Below are 7079 nucleotides of genomic sequence, written 5' to 3' on the forward strand. Positions count from 1 at the left end.
TTTTTTTTTTTTTTTCTTTTTGAGATAGAGCGGAGGAAAGAAAGGAAGAAAAAGGGAGGGAAGGGAAGAAAATATGGGTTTCGAAAATAGTTTCGAGGAGTCAAATCAAGTTCGAAGGATTCTTTTTTTTTTTAAACGAGATCGAAAAGGATGTATATTTATGTGTATGTGTTTTTAATTATTGTTAATTATTCAATTGAAAATTAATTTTTTGTACTATATATTAGTTATTCTGTGCTCATTTATACACATAACTTTCTCTATACATTTAATAATAATTAAAAGATAAGTAAAACGAAGATTAGGATCTTTTGCAACAGTCATTACTGTTCATTAATATTTTTTTGTTTAATAGATGTTTTTTGTTCCCACTTTATAATGGCAAGTTTTTACACGTGCTTATATATTTAAGTGTTATTTGATTTGTTATTTATTTTATGATTATGAAGCATTGAAGAAAGTGATAAAAAAAATATTTTTGATTAATAGAAAAAGACAATTCTAAAAAATAAAATAATTTATTTAAAAAAATAAATATTATAATAATTTATTATAAATATTTTATATTTCATAAATTTTCTAATGTTCTTTCTTTCTTGTTTCCTTTTTTTATTTATATTTCGATACTTTCTTTGTGTTTAAAGATTCGAAAACAAAACTGGTGGTTTTTCTTTACAATTTCTAAAATTGATTTGAAATAACATTTATCAATTTGAATTATTTACTTCTATTGTTATAAAAAAAAGAATTGAACTCCATTTCGAGATAAATAAGTAGATTCAATATTTCATTTCGTCGTCATTTTTCAAGTATTTCAATCATTCTATTCAAATCACATTACATTGAACGAAATAGATAATAGTCAAATGTATAATATCTGTTGAATAGAACAGTTTGAAAAGGAATTAATTCTATTCTAATCTATTCTAATTTATTTGATTTTGGCAGTAGTTTTAACAGCAGATGTCTAGAATTACTATGTCTCAAAATAATATTATAACCAACGTTTCCTTAATATATCAATCTATTTCATATATTTAATCCATTAATCTATTTATTTTATTAACAACATAATGATTAACTCTTGAGAAAATAAGAGAAAATTAATTTAAACAGTGACTTTAGAAAGTATTTGCGTGTATTATTCCTTATCTTATATACAAGGAAATTTACTTAACTCAAAATTTAGAATTTTAATGAATTTACGCAATTTTTATTGTAAAACATAATAAATTATACGTGAAACAATTATTTTAATCACAAATCTCTTTAAGAGAGTAAAATCAATCGTTACAATTTTTTTCGTTTTTATAAATATAATTTTGAAATAAAATTATATTATAAAATTATAAAAATTTTTCAGACAAAGAAATGTTTCTAATGCTCTACTATTACCAAAAATTATTTAGATAATGCGGTTTTTCGATCGATTCATTAATTTCCTCGAATTAAATATCTATTCATATACTTTCGCTTTTATTATATAATAATTTAATTCTGTTTATAACAATAAACAATTATATTATATGAACTATATATATCGAGAATTATCGATTTAATTAAAATTACCAAATCAATGAAAAAAAAAAAACTATATGGTATAAAGGCTGATAATAAGATGCAAATTGCTAATACGATATTGTTGCGATTTCATAATACACGACTCGAAAGCGTTATATCTACAGGTATTATATAGAGATATTATATAATCATAAAAGTAGGTAAAAAATATAAGAAACTGACTCTAGAGATTAAAATAAATATGAAAGTTGATATGCAAAAGTGTGTGTTGAAGCTTATTTTTCAACGTATAACTTCATTTTATCACTAGATGAACCGATACAATCTTAATCCTGTCACACTTTATTTTCTATCTAACTTGATACAAAATTATTTGTAATATTATTGAAAACTAAATATATATATATATATATATATATATATATATATATATATATATATATATATATAGATAAACATTTTAAGCATAAAATAAAAATAGATACAAAATTGCAATTTTATAAAAAAAAAAAAATAAAGATTCGAATTGCCATAATCAACCAACTTTCTATAGATATCGTCAAATTCAATACATCGATGAAATATGACGTCTCGTTACTCATCTATGTCTCTCCTGTCTTGTACTTTTACCTTCCTACAATATATATTACTAACTCCCCTTCTCCCCTCTTATTGGAAATATAAATTCATCGAATCCCGCAATGACATTGCATCGCTCATCTGCATAGAATTCTTACGAACAACACGTGCTTTCCCTTCCTTGAGTAGAATAATAATAATAATAATAATAATATGACAGATTCCTTAAGTTTAGTAACTGCGATTGGTCGTGTTGCGGCTAACATAGAGACAAAAAGAGTAACGACCTGCGGGCCGAAAATCGTCGAAACCTGATTCGTAATTGAGCACAGTAAGCGAGTAAAACTTTCACAAGCATTCCTCGTGTTGTTGTCGGGTTGTGCATCAAGTGCATCCGATCATTTGCGACAAGAGGCGCATCGTCTTGCAATTAGCAGTCTTGCAAAAAGAAGAAAAAGAAAAAAAAAAGAAAGGAAGAAAGAAAAGGAAAAAGAAACTCGAGTTTCATTTCTACGAAACAGCTAGTCACGTTACGAATCGCCTTTTGGAATAAAGGTACCGTTCGATAAAGAGGCGTCCTTGGTCCTTGGAAAGAGGGGAAGAAAAAGAGGCAAGCCGTGTTGCACGCTACCTACGCAGAGATAATGTCCGTGGCGTAGATAAGAAGGAGGTAATTATTAAATGGCGACGAGTGCGGCAGATATCGGGCTACATAAGGTAAAACAAGGTGGATGGACGGTTGTGGAGCGGCATCAAACAGGGGCCTTCCACAGTTTCGCCGGGGTGCGAGGAAAGAAGGAGTCGATACGGCGCGAAGATCGTGCAGAAAGGGAAGTTATATACGGTACGCTTCGCTGTATCTTGGACCAACCATGGGACGATGATGACAGCAGGTCTGGCGGGTGGCAGGCCAATAAATCATGGCTTACAGTGTGGGAACCTCTGCCTATATGCCCCTCTCTGCGTGTATGGGGTATGCCATCAGTAAAACCTTTACTCCCGTGAGTCGATCGCAGGGTGACCACGTACGTCGTACGTGCATATAACTCTTTCTCTCTTTCCCTCTCTTTCCGTCGTGCGAGCGGCAACCCGAGTCCGTTCTCTCCACACTCTTCAACGGGATGCATACTCCTCGGGCCACCGCTCGCCCGCCTGCCCGTGTGTGTACAAGAAAACACACACGACAGGCCGACGTGGCTTGATGATGCAGGCGTTGCGCCCTCTGTGTAGGTGTACGTTCCTTATGAATACATCATACATTGTTACAGCGAGGGGCAACGATGTATCTCGGTATAATCAGTAATGGCGCTGCCGGCTCATCGGGGATCGGCCTTTTTCGGTAATCACTTCTTTTCCGATCCCTCTCTCACAGCCTTGCCATTCAACCGTGTCAGCAATATTGTACACTCGAGATCTACTCCGTCCATAAACGGCGGGTCAATAAACAAAAGAAAGGAAAAAAAAAAAAGGAAAGAAAAATGTGAACATCGCTGTAGCCATGTTGCGATTAGCGATGGATAAGAGAAGTCGAGTGTGATCCAAATCAAATTCAACAGGATAGATGGTGCGATATTAACGGTTTATATACGGGTACTTTGGATACTAAACGGTTCCAATAGTGGATCGATCGAATTGAATAAATTTATGAAATTATATAGAATTATGAATAATGAAAATTTGAAAATAATATGTATTTGGTTACAATACAATTTCGTTTGATAAATACGTGTGAAAATATCGTATCTATATTTTTAGTATGTAATTAGATTATCGCAAGTATTATGCACTTTCAAAAAATGAAAAAAATTAATTTGAATCGATTGGTTCTATTCTTCGAAATATTTATATAAAAGATTCAAATCTCTCTGTCAACTTGAACTTGACATCAAATAATATAATTTTTTAATTAAATACTGTTTAAATTTAGATTGTGAGTCTCAAATTCAAAATGCACTTTGTTCGATAAAAATAAATTCATCGTACAATTATCTGATTATTATTTCCACAAATTATCTGAATTTCGAATCACAAAAGCAGCCAAAAATGTTTTTATCTCATTAAGGAAGATATCAATAATATTTTTTCGACATTATGAAGTTATAAATAACATTATGAAACAAACGTATAATTATATAAAATAATAAATATCAGAATATCAATGAAAATCGCATATACGGCTTAAGATAATTTGTCGTGCGAGATAACAACGAAGGGTGGCCTTTTTTTTTTTTTTTAAAAATGAATTCCCGCGCTCTAATTTTGCATGGAGAAGCTCACACGAAGAGAAGTTGCAATCGATGCACACACGTGCGTGCATCGAGTTATTCGCGTAATGCGGAACTTTATACGTTACATAACAGTGTAACGTAATTCATAAAAAGGGACATGCATTTCAACAAGAAGATCAGGTTCCGAATAGACGCATCGAAAAAAAGGATGGATAGAAAAGAGGGAATTGTTCAAGGAAGCAAAATCTTTACAACGGATAAAAACATGTTGTGATACGGCTTCCATGAGGTTTTTTGGCAGGTTGTCGCTTCGATCGCTTTTAACATTATATCTTCGTCACTCTTTCATTTTCTCTCTCTCTCTCTTTTTTCTTTTTCCTTTCTTTTTTTTTTTTTTTCTTCTGAAAAATCCTTTGTAGACATTCGAGTAGCTGTTGTCCTCGTAATCGATGGCTATATTGTATAACTTTCCTGTTGCAACACGGTCACGGAGAAGTCATGTGTATATCGCGTACACGGTATATACAAGCGGTATACTGCAGTTGTTCGAATGTGTTCGCCTGTGCATGAACGCACAATGCAGCAAAACGGGTTAACACAATGAAATTGGATCTCCTTCTGTTGATCTCAGCAGGATATGGATCGTTAGCTGACTTCGTAAATAATACCTGAGATATTGCATGTTCAGATACCTACCATCAAACCTGTAATATTTTCTAAATGTCAATTTTTCTTTTTAATTTTGATATATGTAACACTGTGCATTTACTACATTAAATATCGTTGATGTATCGAGAAAATTTTACAGAATATTCTTTAAATTGCTTTCAATTTTTTTTTGTAATTATTACTTTTTTTATGATTTTAGGTTTTACTATTTCTTTTTTTAATGTAAAGTCATATAATTTTATATATATCTTTTTTATAAAAAATTCAATAATAATTTTTAGTGAATGAATATTCAATAATGAAATATTCAATGTCTACATTTATTTCATTTTATTTTTAAATAAACTTACTTTTAAATAATTTATATTACGATTAATGTAATAATATTTTTAATATTGACGATAAATTTAAAATGAATATGTAGAAGAAAGAGTATTTGTAGATATTAAATGATAATCAATAATTTTTAATTAATTTTAGAAAAAAAACATATATATGGAATATATGCAATTACAAATTGCTGATTATTCAATATTTATTACATAGTATTGTACGGTGATTTATTAAGAAGATAATCGCCTTAAATTTTTGTCCCTCGTAATAAGTATTATTCATGAGAACTGTACATATAAATCACAAGATACTAATTATTTCTCGATGTACATGTATATATAAACGTTCATAGGCAGCATTTATTTTAAAAATTCATTCGAAAATATAGCTGTTTAAATGTCCGTATTACTCGGTCGATATACTGTTCGATTTCACCAAGTGCATACATACGTAATGATAAACGAGAACAGAGGAAAGTTAAATGTGCACAGGTAAGAGGCAGAATGAAAAAAATGTTATTCGAGAGGATAAATTTAATTTTATTTAAATTTCAAGCAATTAATTTCAGTTTAAAATTTACATAGGGGCAAACAAAGTTGCAGAGTTGTCGCGGCCATCTGCCCGCGTAATTTCAATCACGAGAGCATAATCACTAAATATTTTTTCAAAAATACTTATATATCTCCACCTTAATTGCCTTTCAATTTTTTTTTGTTCTTTTTCCTCTTCTTTTTTTTCTTTTTCTTTTTCTTTTTTTTTTCTTCTTACAACTGATCCAGCAGTAACAAAGTGATGTGTGTAGATACTTTATAATCGGCCATATATCGAATCCAAAGTTTCAGTATCGAAATTGCCGATCGCAATAAATAACGACTTCACTTTAAAGAAGTTGAAGATCTTTTGGTCGTCATTTTTGTTGCCTGGGGATATGTGAGGACGTCGATGATCTACACTATACCTGTAACCAGCAACATTGTAGTCCACACCTTCTTGTACAAGACGTTGGCATATAGTGGCAACATGTTTTATAACCTGATCAAAATCCAATCAGACTTTACGACAATCCTAGGTAATATAAGTAAGAAAGACATAGAAATATTCGTATAAAAAGATTTTTATTAATCATGTTGGACAAAATTAATTTGAAATAATAATTTTAATTATTTTTTATATCGATTTTAAGTAAAATAATATTTGAGATTAATTTATTAGATTTTAAATTTTGATTTGTAAATTTTTAATCGTTTTAAATATTTTGTAATAATCTAAATAAATGAAAATATATTGGATCTAAGAATATTGGATAGAAGAATAATTTTATAATACGAGGTCTAATAATATTATGAAGGAATAATATTCTCATTTCGATTATTATTAAAACAAACAAAAATAATTTTTCATATATTACAATTATATAATTATATTGAAATAGTTTTATATTTTTATTAATATTATCATAATCATTAAAATAAATATGATATTCAAAAATAATACAAAAACAGATAGAATTATTGCATTTTTTTTTTAAATAAATGAACTTCATCGTATAATTTAAATTTCAAGCGATTATAATTTTACAAAGTTTGTCAAGGATCTAAAGTTTTCTTAAACTTATTGTAAAATTGTAAATATGTGTATAAATAATCTTCATAATTATATTTAAAAAAGATTAATGGGTTAATTTTGTTCAAACGTTATTATTTTACTTTCTGTAATGGAGAACATTATTATCGTGAAGGATTATCGTTC

This window comes from Apis mellifera, linkage group LG2 (assembly GCF_003254395.2).
Source record: "Apis mellifera strain DH4 linkage group LG2, Amel_HAv3.1, whole genome shotgun sequence".
Classification (NCBI taxonomy): Eukaryota; Metazoa; Arthropoda; class Insecta; order Hymenoptera; family Apidae; genus Apis; species Apis mellifera.